Source organism: Mastomys coucha, unplaced genomic scaffold, assembly GCF_008632895.1.
Source record: "Mastomys coucha isolate ucsf_1 unplaced genomic scaffold, UCSF_Mcou_1 pScaffold14, whole genome shotgun sequence".
NCBI lineage: Eukaryota > Metazoa > Chordata > Mammalia > Rodentia > Muridae > Mastomys > Mastomys coucha.
This window is the reverse complement of record NW_022196896.1, coordinates 105876997-105895689: the sequence shown is the minus strand read 5'-3', so window position 1 is coordinate 105895689 and position 18693 is coordinate 105876997. Positions and strand designations below refer to the sequence as shown.

Genomic DNA, 18693 nt, shown 5'->3' with positions numbered 1-18693 from the left:
TTGATTGCAAATAAGAAGAAAAGAAAATTAAAATAGCATGTAAGTATCCAAAGACTACTATGAAGATTCTAATAGGCACAGCCCACTTCCAATATATATATATATATACTTATGAGAGACTCCCAATGATCTTAGTAAGCTCAAAGTACCCCATTTAGAGCTCATAGTAAATCTTGGAACCCACAAAGGACCTCCCTTGGGATGATAGCCTGCACTGAGCCCGTGCCGTACTTGTATAGAATTCAAGGCGTATGTCCTGTTGTGATGTTCAGAGCTCCTGAAGCTCCAGGGTCTCTGGGTGTAAGCCATAGCCCACCCACTAGTTCATAGTATACCTATTTAGAGATCATACCACATATTTATAGAGTTCTCAGTATACCTATCATAGCCCTTCATAACCACAAAACATACAATGTAGAGCTCATATAGCCCTAGCCAAAGCTTATAATGCCCTATATAGACCTCACAGTGAACTTATATTGTGCCCATAGTGACATGTACTAGGCCCAGAGTGGTATTTTAAAAGCTCATATTGCATCTTCGTCGAGGTCATAATACACTACCTTGAACTGGCATGGAGATCATAGTGTGCCCTCACAGAGCTCAGAATGCCATGGCCACAGCTTATGATTCCCTGTGTATACATCTTTGAATCTGTGTTGAGTTTATAGAGTATTGTATAATTCACAATGCCCTTTGTATAGCTCATAGTATACCTCTTTGTGGCTCACAGCACTCACAATCAAGGGATATGATGATGTCTCATAGTGTCCTATATAGAGCCCAAGTGCCCCACACACAGCCCACAATACAAGTGTCAGAGCTCAGTGGGACATGTATAAAGTTCACAGTTCATGGAAGAACTCAGATTTGCAGTAGTGTATGATCATGATGCAGGCTCCTCTGTGCATTCACAGAGCAGTTGTAACACCAGCTCACACGGGCCTCAGAAGTCTCATACTGCACTTATATTCATCTCATAGTGCCCTTTATAGAGGTCATAAAGCCATTTATGGAACTCATAATGCTCTGTATATTAGCTTCAGTGACGTGTTTAGAACTGGTATTACTTATAGCTCGCAGTACACTGGGTAGACTTCATAATGCTCTTTATGGAAATCATAGTATCCCTGAGTAGAGAATATAATGGCACAAATTTATTGAGCTCATAATGTCTTGTATAATGCTCATGTAGCACATTTTATAGCAATCATAGTTCCCATTATGCATTCATCATTTTCTCTGTGTGATGTCGTGTATGTCATACACAATGCCCTACATGCAACTCCTAATGCATACTGTATAAGCCATTCCTTGCTGTTCACAATTCATTTTGACTGCTCTAGAGGCCATAGTGTTCTGCATAGGTGCTGTGTTAGACTATATTGGGCTCATATAACCCTGCATAGAGCTTATAGAGCATCTATATATTGACAGCACTCTTGCCTAGAATAAATAACTCCATTTCTGCACCCAATACTTGACCATCTGTAGCTGACTGTGCATCAGAATCAGAGATATAATTCCCTATATGGAAACTGTGGTACCATCAATTCATTTCATATTTTGCTTTTGTTCAGGTGTGTCTTGATTAGGGTTTCATTGCTATGAAGGGACATCATGACCAAGGCAACTCTTATAAAGGAAAACATTTCATTGGGACTGGCTTATAGTTTCAGAGGTTTAGTCTAATATCATCATGGCAGGAATCATGACAGTGTCCAGGCAGACATGGTGCTAGAGGAGGAGCTGAGAGTTCTATACCTGGATCCTCAGATAGTGGGAGACTATGTACTACACTGGTGTAGCTTGAGCATACATGACATCAAAGCCCGGCCCCACAGTGACACACTTCCTCCAAGTCCACATCTACTCCAATAAGGCCACACTTCCTATCAGTGCCACTCCCCAGGGGCCACACAGTCACACACATAAGTCTGGGGGGGGGCATACCTATTCAAACCACCACAAGGTACATCATGGTCTATACATTGTATGTATCCTTTGCATTTGTATACATCTCATGATACAAATTATAGCTGTCACCCTAAAGATGTCATCAAGTTTGTAAATGAAATGACAGGGTCCGGTAGCTTAGAAGTGTACCCAGAATAGACTTCTTGAAGCATTACATGAATTTATAACCACTATGAGTACTTATAATCCTCCAATTCAGCTTTCAGTTCACATGGTAGATGTTGTGGTTCCTTGTATAGAAATCATATTGCAAGGCATAGCCCCTGGTAGCATCCCATGATGCCCTGTGCATAGCACACAGCTACGGTATGGAATACCTAGTGCTTAGTCAACCTCTCAGTACACATGCACAGAAAAAAATAAGGGTAAAGAACAACCTAATCCTTAATAAATGTATAGACCTAGAAGCCCCTCTCTTGTTTCAGTTGCTCACAGATCCTGTCTGCTACACTTCCCACTTCCTGCACAAACTTCTCACTCTCATGACCACACAGTTGCTTGCAGACTGTTATGGCTAGGATTGTCTGCTCTCTGAGTTCTAACCCAGAAAACATAACTATCTTCTCTCTAGCATTTCCTTCTCCTCTTTCTATCCCCCCAGCACTAGCTAGACTCCCAGGCCTGCTTGCTCCATGTACTAGGAATCGTCACTCTCTCTCTGAAGACCCCACCTTGCTCCAGGAGGCTGTGTTCGGATTTCCCTTTGGAGGCACCTGCCATTTTGACTCTAACTCAAAATCTCCCTTCTCTAGCCATTGAGATCTTCAGCTTTCCTGATGTGTTGTTTTTACCCTCAAGCCCCAATAAAAACTTCCTTGAGTTGTTCTTTTAAGTCCATCTTTAAATTATGGTATCTATGAGATCAGGAGCCCATAAAAGGAACCCTTTATTGTCCGGTACACCCCCTTTCTGGAAACACTCTCATGGGCATACGGCAAAATCATGTTTTACCAAATTCCCCAGCATTCCCCAGCATCCTGTGGCCTAGTGAAGTCAACACACAGTAAATCCAAGACAGGGGTCTTTTATCAAAAGGGTGTTAGGGCAGTTATTGACCTCCTTGCTTCTCACAGAGACTCAGCAGCACTCACCCATCCCATGAAAGAGTCTCAGCAGGTATGTTAAGCTGGCATCCTTTCCTCTTCCCTTGTGGTGCCATGGGGTGGGTTTCTGCTCCCATCCCTGGAACTGAATTCTCCACTGCTGCTTCGCTCCACCAAATTCTTTCCTTCCTGAGTGTGGGGTTGTCATTGATGTCAGCTGTCACCCCTTGTCCCATTTACACCTCTCAAGAAAGACTTCCCCCATCAGGTGTCACATTTGAACTGAACAAGCTGGGCTTGTGGGTGAAGTTCGGGGTAAAGGTACTTGGTTAGTATGCTCAAAGCCATGAGTTTATTCTAAGGACCACAACACAGTCGACAACAAAACAGCTGGCATGGGAAGGCAACAGTTACAATGGTAATCCCTGCTGCAGAGGTCCATTGTACATTACAGAACAGGCACAGTCACAATGATACATAAGACAAGACAAGACAAGACAAGACAAGACAAGACAAACAACAAAACCCCAAAGCCCCTTTCATTTACTTATTGATTTTTTGCCCAACACAGTACACTTTTAATTATTTGGGAATTTCAAATCATGCTCCTGATCATTGTCAGTCCTCCCATGTCTTCCTTGTCCAATGACTCCCCCACCCCCCAAAAAAAGAAGAGGGAGGAGAGAAGAAAAAGAAAAGAAAAGGAGGAGGAGCCAAAGAAACAACATAACAACAATAAGAGGAGGAGAAATAGGAGAAGGAAGAGGAGGAAGACAAGTACAATTTGGGTTGTCCATACACTCCCTGGAACATGGTCAAACTCCCAGTGTTCAGCCCGTTAAAGAAAACCCTCACCCCCACCAGAAGTCATCAATGGTGGAGAGCTACACTTCAGCATTCTTATCTCACTTTTTAAGGGTTTACTTCAATGATTTTCTGTCTAGGCTGTTACTTTCGGGGAAGAGGTTGTCATAGAAGCCTTCTATGTTCCTCTTTCTCAACTGAGCCTGCAGTCATTGATACCATTGAAAAAGTATCTTCCTTTATTGTCAGAGTGGCATGGATCATGAACTTCCTTCCACATTGTTTCTGTCATCGGTATGAGTCATGGACACCATCACAGCTCTTGGCTACAGTACAAATCACAGACATCCACATGGCCTTTGGTGGTAACACTGTCCGACATCAACATGACTCCCATTTACAGCAGGACCATAGACCCAAGCATGGCCTCAGAAGGCAACACAGGCCACTCACATCAACACGGCCCTGTGTGGCAGCACAGCCCATAGACATCAAACTTGGCTTCAGGAAGTTGCATAGATAGACCACAAACATCATATAGCCTTCAGTGGTTGCACAGGCCACTGACATCCACATGGCCTCTAGTGGCAGCCCAGACCAAGGACATCTATATAAACCTTGGACTTCAACACAGCCTGGGGCAAGGGACCACAGGTACCAACATGGCCTCCAGGGGCAGCACAGACTGGACCATAGAGGTGTTTTGAGGAGGTCCAGTCCAGAAAACCAACCCTTCTTCATCTTGGACATGCTGGTTTGCTCAGAACCAGGGTATCATGAGCCTGGACAGACAGCGTGTTTAGGGGCTAAGTCAGAGCAAGCTCCAGGCTGCTAAGCATCACCCTGTTGGTTCCACTGCAGACTTCTCTCATATCTGTCACTGCCATCTCTAGTCTTGCTTCGCTCCACCGAGCAATCACAGATCTGTTTCCGTCTTTCTCACCACTCAACCGCCTATGCATTCATTCAAGGTTTCTGGTTTCTGAAGCATCACAAATACTAGACAATTGCAGAGACTCCTCTCAGCTATCCTGCTGTTGCCCACAGTTAGAGTGATGTTGTGGCTAAGAAGGGCATCGGGGGCAGGTTCTGTGTGAGCTCCTGGCTGCTGCACAGCTCCCAGCACTCCATGTTTAACAGCCCTTAGGCTCTGTTGGGCTCAGTCTTTGTGCCTGTAGCCTATGGGTAGGGCCACTGCCCCAGCTCTTCATTTCCCAGAAGGACAAGCAGGTAGCACCGGCTACAGCCACAGCAGCTCCGTGCTGGGCCAGCAGGTCTATGGCAAGCAGCAGGCCCTATTTAGCAATGACCTGTTTTTGCAGGAGCTCCAAGCTCAGGCATCGGTGCTGGCAAGCCCCATGGCTCATAAGGGACAACCTGTGCGTTTATCCTAACCTTCTTTACAGCATGGAGAATAGGCAGCTGCTCAGTGCTTGTGCTGCTTAAGGCTTATTAAAAATATAAAGGCTGTGAGAGTGTCTTTCATCTGGGAACTCAATAACCAAAGGCGGGGTCGAAGCCCTGGGGCCGGGATTTTACATAATTTCTACAACATAATCCTGTGGAAGATATTTCAGATTCAAATCACAACAGCTAGTTAAAGGTCAGAGAAAAAGAGCACAAAGATGTATGAAGAAAGTCCTGGGAAAGCTTTATGGAGCAACCTCACTCAAAATAGGAATGCGCATGGCTCCAAGTGACTCAGCTCCTTCTCTCTCTTATGTTTCTTGATAAGTGTGATATTTCTTTTCTACCCGGATTGATTCGATGAACCAGCCATGTTTTATGAAGTCGTGACTTCCTTGTTTTTTTGTGGGATGTAGACCACATACGGAGGAATCCTCTAGAAAGCTGGCTTCACCAGAACACACAGCAGTGCTGCCTGCCTCCCAAACCTTAAAGCAAACGTTTAGCTTCAAGCATTTCAGCTCTTGTTAGGCATATCGTACAAAATGCCTTAATTTAATCTCTTTGCCTCTGCAACGACGATATAGGAAGACAGGAGTTCTGGTTTATAGACAGATGTCCATCCACGCTGGGTTAGCTTTATGGATGTCATTTTTCCAAGGCAGCAGTGGTTGAGTCAAGTGCCTTAGCCCAACAGAGCCTGGAAAAACTCTGTTGGGTTGTTTTAGAACATCTTTCCTTTTTCTGATAATATGGATGTCAAACCATTTTTTTCAAGGAATGCTAGTGCTTAGAGATTTTCTTATAAGCTTAAAATTCTTTTAGCGAGAGGATGGGAAAAATATCTTGCTATTAATCTTCCAGAGAGCTTTGTTTTTCACTTGGCTTTTTAAAAGGGAAGTAAGTGATTATTGAGGGTTGGGTCTCTGTTAGCTGACTTCCCTGTACTTCCTAAGAGGAAGGCCCTGGACAATGGAGTCATGAACTGTCATTTCACTATGACTGTAAGTAGGTGGATCCAGACACATCCCGTTTTGAGCTTCTTCCATTCTAGTTAAACAGACCATCTCTTATGCACTCCCCCCACCCGGCTTTCAATAGGCTTGCAAAGAGAAGATCCACAGACTTAATCATAACAGCAGTTCTAGGTCTCAGTGAAATTTGCATTTCGTGGGATAAAGTTTAACTCAGAAGAAGACAATTAGTAATTTTTATTTAAAAAAATAAGATAAATGCTTGCACAGATTTTTATAGTCCAAGTATGAGGTACGGAAGAAATGCAGGACACACGCATCTGTATTTCTTGTGGTCAGGTGGGCAGACTAATGAGATTCTGCACTTGTCCAAGTTCAGATTCCTCCTGCAGCTAACAAACAGCTTGTGGTCCGGGTGCTATAGAATCCGCAGCTGGCTCAGGTCTTCCCCCCACCCCCCCCACCCCCACCCCATGCTGGCTTCTCACACTCTTTATTTATTTACTGAGTTTTCCAAGCCTAGAATGTTCTGGGTGTTAGAGAGCTTCAGAAAACAAAAAGCATAGACATATGACCCTTGCCCCTCTAGAGGCAGGCATCTTGGGATAGTTGTAGCTCTATGCCCAGTGCAGTGATATGAGTGTGGCCACGGTTGAGATCTGTAGACATTCGGGAAGGATTTTTGGAGGAAGGAATAGTTACACTGACTTTCTGAGGAACAACTGAGCTCCTCAGGCACAAAGAGGAGGTGGGGGTCAGCCAAGGTTATCGAAGAGGGGGTAACCAGTGAAAGGCTGGAGGGATGCAGCTTGTTCGGGAAGTTGCAAACAGATGCATGAAGCCAGAGGCCAGCTCTCTTCCTAGCCTGAGTGGAAGCCAGCTATAAAGTTTGTCAGGTGTGTGGAGGGTTTAAGCATCTGTAACTTCTATGGTGATGGCTGTGGTAGATGGGAGAGATGCAGAAGAAACCTGGAGTACAGTCACAGAGCTAGATAAGGTATCTAGTGGGCAAAGGCTGGGCCGTTGTGTGCACAGGAGACAAGCCTTATGTTTGGGCTGCTTCCAATCCCTCTTGTCACCACAGCAACAGGAACATGACCCATCATATAACACCGTGGGTGGGGGGGTGTGCTTCAGTGATTTAATGATACATGAGAAGCACTGACAACAAACAAACTAGGAACCAGCTACATAAACAAATGTGAACTCTAGAGAAAGGTTTAGGGGACAGGCCCAGGAGACCGTGTTTGGAGGTCGCCAGATGAAGAGCCAGACTTGCTCTAATTTGATGACCACCAGCATGTCCATTCAAGCCCCTTGTAGATCCCAGAGGACACAAGGCACCTGTATGAGTTGCTTGTGTCCTTGCTGTGGCAGAAGCAACTTGAGAGAGGAAGAGTCAACTTTGGCTCACGGTTTGAAAGCAGGAGCATCAGGCAGCTGGGCTATAACCACAACCAGGACCTAATAGGGACAAACACTGGCGTTCAGCTCGCTTCTTCCATTTAATCCAATCCAGGACCCCAGTCCCTAGACTGGTGCCACCCAAATTTAGGATACAACTTCTCATGTCAATTAACTTAATGTAGATGATCTCTTACAGACTTCAGAAGGCTTATTTCCATAGTGATTCTAAATCCCATCAAGTTAAAAAAAATCAATATTCATTATCACAGGAACCCAGCCATATTATCCACAGAGGAGGACCCATTTCAAATACAGCCACCCTGGGCATGGGGGCTTCATAATGTGGATTTTGGAGGTGAGGAGACACAGTCTACAGTGCCCATCAAATGGGCTTGAGTGCTGGGCCCCACCAAGCATGGTAGATGCTTCCTCTGGTCCTAACCCTCATCATCTCCATATGCCTCTTTTCTGACTTGGATCTCATTAGCTTCATGTAATGTGTCTTGGGTTATCTTCCGTGCATCTCATTAGGACACGGCCTGATTGTTTTCCAGAAAAATCCCAAACTTACATTGCTCCTGCTATATTTCAGAGCTACTCTGGATCCACTTTACTTCAGTCTGAAATAGGACTGAGTTAGGCCCTTGCTGGGCTTCTCCCAGGAAGCATGCTGTGAAGGTGGAGCTTGCTCGGACAATGATCTTGAAGCATAGATATCCAAAGACAGCTCAGCCCTACATCTCTTGCATAGTTTTTTTTCTTCCTCATTTTCAGGGACGTTTTAGAATTAAGCTCTGATTTCTGTGGTAAAGAAAAAAATAGGGGGCTGGCGAGATGGCTCAGCGGGTAAGAGCACTGACTGCTCTTCCAAAGGTCCTGAGTTCAGATTCCAGCAACCACATGGTGGCTCACAACCACCCGTAATGAGATCTGACGCCCTCTTCTGGTGCGTCTGAAGACAGCTACATTGTATTACTCCTGAGCAAGCGGAAAGGCCAGATCAAGCGGGGCAGTCCTGAGTTCAATTCCCAGCAGCCACATGATGGCTCACGGCCATCTGTACAGCTACAGTGTACTCAAACATATAAAATGAAATAAATAAATCTTTAAAAAAAAAGAAAAAGAAAAAAATAGAGGTAAGTTAGTTGAAATTTCCCCATCTGCAAAAAGACATGATCTTTGAATAGGTACTTATATTGGAACCGGTCCCATGGTGCCTCAGGAACCGGGAGCATGATTGGAAGAGATGATAGGAAACATGGCCAAAAGGCTAGGAAATCTGGTATGTGGCTTGAAAACAGGATTCCAAGCGCTGTGAATTACACATTCACAGCTCTGTGTCCAGGGTAAATACCTTTGAAAGCTAGTGCTGACACTTAAGAAGAAAAACGTTTAAGTCAGAGAACAAGAGAGTGCTTGGATCCTCAGGGACTGATACGTTTTTCAGGAGGTAGTCATTTTTATATTTAATTAGGTAAGAGTTGAATCCTGTGTCCATGGGTATATTTGATAATTCCGCCTCTTTTAACCGCCCCCCTCCTTGTATTTTTGAGGCAGAGTCTTATGTAGCTAGTCCAGACTGACCTATGAACTCGCTATGTAGCCAAGGCTGGCCTTGAACTCCTGATCCTCTTGCTTTCAGCCACTCAGTGCTGGGATTACAGGCATGTGCTACCATGCTTAGTTTATATGTTGCTGTCGATTGAACCCAGCTCAGGGTTTTATGTACTCCACCTGAGCCATATCTCTAGCCATGACTCATCCATCCATGCCTTAATTATTTAATTTAAAAATTCTGTTAGCTGAACACAGGGAAGAATCAGTCACATACCTGATTATGATGAAATATAGCAAATCATCAACAGGCAAGCAGTATGTATTGTGTGGGTATGTGTGTGCAGTATGTGTGCGTGATATATATATATATATATATATATATATATATATATATATATGTGTGTGTGTGTGTGTGTGTGTGTGTGTGTGTGTGTGTGTGTGTATGCATGCCTTTGAGGGCAAGCTTGGGTGTTCACTAATAACCAAGCTGGTGGACTGCCATTTCTAAAAACGTTCAGTTTTTCCTAAGCGTGTTCCCTGGGACGGTGACTAGACTATGTGAAGGAATTCTTTCTGAGTGTCTCTGTAAATGCCAAGCTAATGAGAATGGCAGGAAGCAGCCCTTTCAGTGAGAGTGTGGTGCTAATGAGGCCATGATCCCCCAAGACCAGAAAAACAGCTCCATCAGTGACATATAGGCCATCCTCCTCCACGCTCACTGTCACCAGCTCTCCCACACTGAAAGCTGTTTGTCATGAGAGCAACCGGGTTAATGGGAAAGGATCCCCAAACTTACCTCCTGGCTGCCATCCTGACAGGTTGTCATGACAATCTTGCAGTGTGAGGGCTTGTGGTTCACAAAGAATTGAAAACAAGCCTCATGAACCAGATCCATCTTCACCTCGTGGAAGTTCCAAGTGCCAACTGTCACAGCTATGCCTCAGGTAGACACAAGGAGGTCATGGCGGTCTCACAGGAAGGAGGGAGGGATGCTGCTCTGAGTGCTGCAGGAAACCTGAGCAGAACCTGTTGCAAATGCATCTCTGCTTAGGAGATGTATTTGCTTTTTTGGTTTTTCCACATAGGTTCTAGTGGCTGAACCTAGGCAAGTACTGTATTGACAGAATCATCTCCATAGCCTTTGACCTATACAATTAAATGTTTATCAAGTTGGTAATCTCTTTGCATATATTTGCATTTCTCTGTCTGTCTCTCTCTGTCTCCCTCTCTGTCTCCCTCTCTGTCTCCCTCTGTCTCCCTCTCTGTCTCCCTCTCTCTGTCTCTGTCTCTCTGTCTCCCTCTGTCTCCCTCTCTGTCTCCCTCTGTCTCCCTCTCTGTCTCCCTCTCTCTGTCTCTGTCTCTGTCTCTCTCTCTGTCTCTCTGTCTCTCTCTCTCTCTGTGTATGTGTTATATTTTTACATTTGAAGGCTAGATGTTAGTGTCAGGTGTCTTTAGTGTTTTCTACTTTTGTTTTTGAGACAGGGTCTCTCACTGAACCTGCCTAGACTGGTTGGCCTGTGAACCCCAAGGATTCTCTGTCTCTGCCTCCCCGGTGCTGGAATTACAAGTATTTGCCACCACACTTGGCTTTTATTTTTATTATTATTATTATTTTAATGTAGGTGCTGGTGGGGATCTGCACCTAGGTCATTAGGCTGGTGCAGCCAGCCAGCACTTTACAGAGAGACCATCACCTCTGCTGCTCCTGGCAACTTTTACTTTCAAAAGAGCCTAGGATATATCTGTAAAAGATTCCATTTCTTTTCACAACTCTACCTGGTACTAGATTGGTACAAGTCGGTGGGCCTGACAAGTCAATTAGAGGGGTGCCACTGAATCCAGAGGCATTGCAAGGATTTCTCTGTGGCCAATGAACAGAGCAGAGAGTGACAGATATTTAATTCACTATTTGTTCAAATAATATCGCAGATATAATGACATTTCTCCTTTACCTACTGACTGTGTCCCTCTAAACAGGAAGGACATCATCCCTACTTAATTATAACACCATTATTGTCTTAACAAAATGAGTAGTAACTCCCTGGAAGTCTTCAACACTAATTTTTCTTTCAAATTTCCCCATTGTCCTAAATATCACACATCACTGGCCTGTTTGAGTCAAGAGCCAGTCATGTCCTGCACTGAGTTATTCTGCCTCAGGTCTCTTCATGTAGAACAGTTTTCTCTTCCTGCCTCCACTTCCTTGAGTTGGTGAAGTGCTTCAGCTAGCTGTTTTATAACACTTGGCCTTTTTTCATTACTCACTGAGATGCAGTAATGATGGACATAAGAGTTTTGTCATCTCAATAAAATTTTATATCGATTTTCCAATTGATAATTTTTATGTGGGCTTTACAAAAAAAAAAAAAACTAAAAAAACAAAACCGTGGGTTGACTTTTTGAATGGATACATCTCCTATCAGCTTTTTTTCCTATTAAAGATTTATTTATTTTATGTGGGTACACTGTTGCTGTCTTTAGGTACACAAGAAGAGGGCATCCGATCCCATTACAGATGGTTGGGAACCACCATGTGGTTGCTGGGAATTGAACTCAGGACCTCTGGAAGAGCAGTCAGTGCTCTTACCTGCTGAGCCATCTCTCCAGCCCCTCCTACCAAATTTTGACTGTGGTCCTTGTAAGTGGCTATGCTGAATGGAAAGATGCTCGTGGGATTTCCCTTCTATGCTGAATGGAAAGATGCTTGTGGGATTTCCCTTCCACTTGCTTATATCTGATCCTTAAGTCTTTCCTCACAGAAATGAAACTTACAGAATGCCCGGCCCGTGCAAGTATTCTCTCTATTAACCTGAATTCCTCTAGGGCATTTGCCTTGACATTGCAGATGGGGTCTTTATACACACAGGAAGGAAACTTCTATCAAAACTTGAATTTCTCATGAATTACTGAGAAAAATGCCACCCATTAGTCAACAGGTACTGGCTCAGGTGTTCTTTCTCTGAACCTCAGTGCTTCCACTTAACTGTATCCAGTTTCCATTGACCCTGATCCCCCACCTACTTTCTTAGCTTTGCATGTCCTCGACTCAGAGTCAGAATATTGGTTAAGGTCGTATCCAGCTGATGAGCTCAGTCACATGTCATAGGAATGGCACACTATCTCTTCCTTCCCCCATCACCAAGCTCTTCCAAGGGGCTCTTACCAAGCTGTGTCCTGGGAGCCTCTGGGTTGGAGAGGGAGCCGTGAGTAAAGAGGCTTCTTAATCATCAAGTGTGGCTTTGCTGAGCAGGTTATTTCGTGTCTGGGTTTAGATGCTTCAGGTTTCCCACAGGTAGAGACGATTCACTTTCCTATGTAATGAATATTATTCATTTATGTTAAAGTAAGATGTGTAATGCACAGGTCACCTGCATTAAGAAAAAGAAATGCGAGGCTGGAGAGATGGCTCAGCGGTTAAGAGGACTGACTGCTCTTCTGAAGGTCCTGAGTTCAAATCCCAGCAACCACATGGTGGCTCACAACCATATGGAATGAGATCTGATGCCCTCTTTTGGAGTGTCTAAAGACAGCTACAGTATACTTACATATAATAAATAAATAAATAAGCCAGTTGGTGGTGGTGCACACCTTTAATCCCAGCACTTGGGAGGCAGAGGCAGGTGGATTTCTGAGTTTGAGGCCAGCCTGGTCTACAGAGTGAGTTCCAGGACAGCCAGAGCTACACAGAGAAACCCTGTCTTGAAAAAAAAGGAATAAATAAATAAATCTTAAAAAAAGAAAGGAAGGAAGGGAGAAATAAATAAATAAATAAATGCAGGCCTGTAATCTCAGCTCTCAGGGATCAGAGGCTTTAAGGATTTGGAAATGAAAGTCATCTTTTTCTACATAGCAAGTTAAAGGCTAGCCTGGGCTATATGTGTGAAGAAAACCAACCAATCAATGAATACATAAGAGAACTACTCTGTTTGGCCCAGACTCAGAGCCAGGAATGTGTTGATCCATTTTTTTGTGCTAACAACAGAGCGACACAGGAGAATGCTGTATGATGGCCCATTGGGGAGCAAGGAAGCACCGTGCTCGTGTGTGTGACACAGCAGGAATCACAACTCAGGTTCTCTGATATCAACTATCTTCCCAGCATTCCAGCCCAACTTTTAAATGTGTCTGTTGGAACAATATTATTATTGTTTATACTTACACTGGCTCACTTGCAAACCATTTCCGTTTTTTCTGATGTGTGATCCTCCAGAACTGAACCGATAGATTTAGAAAACTTCTAATATTGATGCATATTTAAAGAACAACTCAAGTTCAATTCATATCTTATAAAAGTTCATTTACAAAAGTCAACAGAGCAAGATTCCCGCATGTACATTTTTGAAATGGAGTGGTGTGTGTGTGAAGGTTCTCGCCCTTTCTTCTATTTTTGCTGTGTGGCTGGCACAGCCCCCGGCCTTTTGAAGCAGCTGGGATATAAATATAAAATAGGAATGGAGGCCCTATTAGTGAAGAACAGCTGGCTAAGCAGGGCAAGGCTCTGGGCTCTGCAGGGCCAACCAACTAGCCCAGGCATGCTGGTTTCGCTCTGATGGACTCTCTGGCTTTCTGCTGAGCAGGCTTTAATGATTTAAAGGTTGGCAGAGCAAGCCGGGTCTCTTGTCAGGCACCCATCCATCTCTATTTGTAACCTACACAGTAATTAGGGCCAGAGTTTTTGTTGGAATCTCATCTTTGGCAGCATTTGAAGTGTGCTTATTATACTATCTGTCTATTTCTAGACTATTTTTAAAGGTGCACATTATATGCTAGTAAAATGTTTCTTTCTTTTTTCATGGTTCAAAGTTAGCAAGCATCATCCTAACCAATATAGATGTGTTGGTTTGTGAAGTGGAGCCATTACATTAACAAGACAGCCGCCTAGAAGCAAGGTGAGCTCTCTAGCATTTACAATGTCTTTGGTAAATTCTGGAGGATCATTTGGCTGGTATGTTTTTGTTGTTGTTGTTTTTCTTTTTTTGTTGTTGTTTTTGTTTTGGAGGACTTGCTTCTTACATTTCTTATGACAGAGGCTTTTTGGGAGGCAAGGGAAGGGTCTGTGAAAGTTTACTTTTAACTCAAACTTGAGAAATAGCATGAAAAAAAATCAAGAAAATTAGAACTCATCTGTATCAAGTAAAAACTTCTTCACATATAGTCAGCTGACTGCATACTGTAGCACATACCTATGAAGTGGATGCTCGATAGCTGTTTATGGTTGTATGGTCTTGCTCCACCCCCTAGAAGTGATGACTGTTTTCTTCAGTCCCATGAGCCACCAATCTTTTTGTAGAATATATCTATGTATTTCTATAACATTGCTGAACATTCCTAGGACATTATTTTGTTTCCTAATACGTAGCTAGCATATGACTAAAATTTTAATGCGCTTTTCCCTGCCCCACTGCCCTAAGACTGTTCCTCCATTTTCTCTTTTGTAAAAGTGGGGATAATGAGGACACCTACATCAGAAGGATGTTAAACAAGGATTAGTTAATGTGAGTTGCTGTTTAAAGCAGTTCTTATCTTCTGGCTAGTAATTGTCTAGATTTGCTGGAGTGTCCTGACTCATATAATTTTCCCTGAGGCTTGTTCGCCAAAAACCTTCCCACCACACCCCAGCCAAAAGTGCACTTCATATAGAATTTCCCATCTGCTAGGCGTGGTGGCACATGGCTTTAATCCCAGTATTTGGGAAGCAGAGGCAAGTGGATCCCTAGGAGGCTGCCGCCAGCCTGGTTATGACAGCCAGGGCTACATAGAGTAGCGGTTTTCAACCTATGGGTCATGACCCCTTTGGGGAGTCAAACAATTCTTTCACAGGGGTGGCATGTCAGATATCCAACATATCAGATATTTACATTAGGATTCATAACAGTAGCACAATTACAGTTATGGAGCAGTAATGAAAATAATTTTATGGTTGGGGGTAAGCATACATAAGGGATTGTGTTAAAAGATTTGAAGCATTAGGAGGCTTCAACTCCTAATGCTTCAGTGAGAAACACTGACACAGGAAGATCCAAACAAACTCAACCAAACAAAGAAAAGAATTTCTCATTTTATCACATGGTACCATCATTAGTGAATGCAAACTGATTTCTTCTCCACTGTGCCCCTACCTTGAATGGTCTCTGCCCGAACTTCCACATCCTAGAATGTCCTTCCCACTCTTTTCTTCTGCTCCTCTTCAAAGATCAGAGCTTAAGCTCTTGTCTACTGAGGACACTTATCTGATTGTATGAGTTACTTTCTACTGTTATAGCAAAACACAATGACCAAGGCACCTTCCAGAAGGAAGGATTTATTTTGGGCTTATGGCTCCAGGGGGCTAGAGTCCATGATGGCTAATTGCCAGAAGATAGCAGAGGGCGTGGCAGCTAGACATGAAAGCTGCAAACTGAGCGCTCGAGTTTCAAACCACACTTAGGAAGCAAAGAAAGCACACTTGCAGTGGCTTGAGTCTTTTTCTTTCTTTCTTTTTTTAAGATTTATTTTATGTGTATGAGTACACTGTAGCTGTACAGATGACCGTGAGCCATCATGTGTGTGGCTGCTGTTGAACTGGGTCCTGCTTGTTCTGGCCCTCATCACTCATAATTCACTGCAGCTGTCTTCAGATGCACCAGAAGAGGGCGTCAGATCTCATTAAGGGGGGTTGTGAGCCACCATGTGGTTGCTGGGATCCAAACTCAGGGACCTCCGGAAGGGCAGTCAGTGCTCTTTCCTGGCTGAGTCATCTCACCAGCCCCAGCTTGAGTCTTTTTAAACTTCAAAGCCCATCCTAGTGACATAGTTTCACTAGAAAGGCTACACCTTCTAATCCTTCCCCAGTCACCAGCTGGGAACTAAGTGTTGAGGTGCTTCAGACTTATGGGGGACATGCCAATTAAACCACCACACTAGCCTCTAAGAGCAGGTCAAACCCAGTGTCTTGTATTTAGCACAAGTCTCTCTCTTTTTCTCTCTCTCCTCTCCTCTCCTCTCCTCCATATACCTATACACATAAAAAGACAAAGAGAGAGGGGTGGAGTCTCACTGTGTAGCTCTCCTGTTTTGGAACGTGCTGTGTAACTCATAGAGATTCATCTACCTTTGACTCCTGACTCCTGGAATTAGAGGCATGCATCACTACACCCAGCTGCTACTTTATATTTAATTGTATGACTCTTTGGTTAATATTTGCCTCTCCCATCACGATGTAAGCTCTTGAGACCAGGACAGTTTACTTATAAAATAATTTATCATAATATTTCTATTATCAAGTTCTGCTATAAAATTGCACTGTAGTTTAATTATAAAGGACTTGTGCTGAGTCGATTGGAGGGTTAGCCTTTTATTCATGGTGCTTAAATCAATCCATGTATCACTTATCATTTATTATAAGAGTCATATATAGGTTTTGCTATAAGGACCAATGCAGTGATATAGAAATAAGTGAACTTGTTCCCAGAGGGATCCCAGAGGGATTCATTGTTTATGCAAAACTGAATTCTGCCCTGGAAGACACTTTTCTCCTGTATGTTTAATAATCATGCCACATACACATGCAAGTATGTACTTTCTGTTGGAAACTTGAATTGTTATATGTATTTATGTGTGTGTGTGTGTACACATATTACACATGCTATATATAGTTTAACAAGCTATATATATATATATAGTTTAACATTGTGCTAGAATTATATTTATAGATCTACAGAGACTAGACTGCAACCATTAAGATGATTACAAAATATGAAGGTCTAAAAGAATACCATGAGCACCTGAGGGCTTCCCATCCAGCTCAGTAAAGAATTTCAGTGTGACCATCATACTCTACACTCTCCTGAGCTAACTTCCTTCTTGAACTTGGTGTTTCTCATTCCCATGATTATAATTTTATTTTATTTTTTTACAAGGTCTTTTCCATCTACTCCGCTAGGAAACTATATCTCTAGCCCTCTTTATTTTTGAGTGCTGAAATTTCTATCTATAATCATTATAATATCTTGGTATATTTCCCAAATTAATACTAATGGTAAAATCCTGTGTTGCATTTTCTGAAACTATTTCCCTAAACATTTGATTTGTGAGAGTCACTAAAGAAATAAAATGGCATGTGTGAAGAAATACTGGAGGTGGAATGAATTCATTAGAGAGAGGAGGAAGAAGCGGAGGACTGTTAACATTCCTTCTAGGCTCTGCCCCACAGTTACCTGGCAACAGCCAGGTATGCCTGGCTTACTATAAAGGGGGTTATTTGCCCCCTCCTCCCTCTCTTACTCTCTTATTCTCTGTGATGGCTTGTATATGCTCAGCCCAGGGAGTTGCTCTATGAGAAGGTGTGGCCCTGTTGGAGTAGGTGTGGCCTTGTGTCACTGTGTGGGCGTGGGCTTTAAGACCATCACTCTAGCTGCCTGGACGTCAGTATTCTGCTAGCAGCCTTCAGATGAAGATGTAGAACTCTCAGTTTCTCCTGTACCATGCCTGCCTGGAATCTGCTATGCTGCTGCCTTGATGATAATGGACTAACCTCTGAACCTGTAAGCCAGCCCCAATTAAATGTTGTCCTTGTAAGAGCTGCCTTGGTCATGGTGTCTGTTCACAGCAGTGAAACCCTAACTAAGACGTTCTCTCTGACTTTCTTCTCTTCTTGACCCCTTTCTCCCTCTCTCCCCATTCCCTTCCTCCTCTCTCTCCATGATGTGCTCTGGGCAGGCAGCCTCCCCCCTCCCATCTGTCTCTACTCTCTTTGCAACTCCCCTTCCTATGCCCTAAATAAACTCCATTCTATATTAAACCTGTTATATGGCTGGTATCTCAGAGGGGAGAGATGCCTCAGCATGGGCCAATGAGGCACCCCTCCCACCTCACTATGCCATGCCTCTATCAAACTCTATCCTTGACTCTTAATTTTTTTTTTTATTGTAAAATACAACACTATCCAAGGCTTAGGATCTTATCCAAAGGCCTTATGGAAACTATAAGCTAATCTTAAAAACATAATTGGACCCAGGATTGGGAAATGGATCTGACCCAGAACCTGGGAAACTCTCAACCTTGGTCAATGAAACCTCATTTTTGCAATGAGCTGCACTCAGTGCAGAGGTGCCTAACTGGTCAAGGCACTGACAAGGAGAAACTGAGTGCTTAGACTCAATGGGACATCATTATCAGTATCTAGTAAGGCTAAAAATGAACATATCTTCCAGCTTGCCTGCAGAGTCACACATGATAAGAATGTACATTAATTTATTTCATAGTATTCCGTGAAAATAATTATACCCGTGTATTTGCCCATTTCTCCACTGTGCTTAAGTAGGTTTTATTTGGAGTTAGTTAATACAAGCTGAGACAGTCTAAGGCTCCAAGGCTTCTGGGTTATTTAAACTCATTAGATACTCTCCCCTGAGTCAGGTCAATTCTTACCACTGTTACTTTTCTCTTTGGTGGATGACGAAACCAGCCTGAGGGATTTGAAATCGCAGAGGCAGGTGGGAGGGTCCAGGCCTCTGGCTCACTGGTTTATAGCTGAGAACTGCAAT

General features: G+C 43.4%; 1 long non-coding RNA gene across 3 annotated transcripts in view; it reads right to left on the bottom strand.

Moving 5' to 3' along the window:
* The window catches only part of LOC116088642, a 30162-nt gene extending 11469 nt beyond the window's left edge, over positions 1 to 18693 (bottom strand). For 2 of the 3 annotated variants that reach the window (XR_004117958.1, XR_004117957.1), the window contains exons 1-3: positions 18578 to 18693; positions 12333 to 12480; positions 9966 to 10195 (exon numbers count right to left, since the gene is read on the bottom strand). This is a non-coding gene — a long non-coding RNA (uncharacterized LOC116088642). Of the gene's footprint in view, positions 1 to 7326; positions 7670 to 9965; positions 10196 to 12332; positions 12481 to 18577 lie in introns of those variants that run through there. The other variant, XR_004117959.1, reaches the window with a different exon arrangement.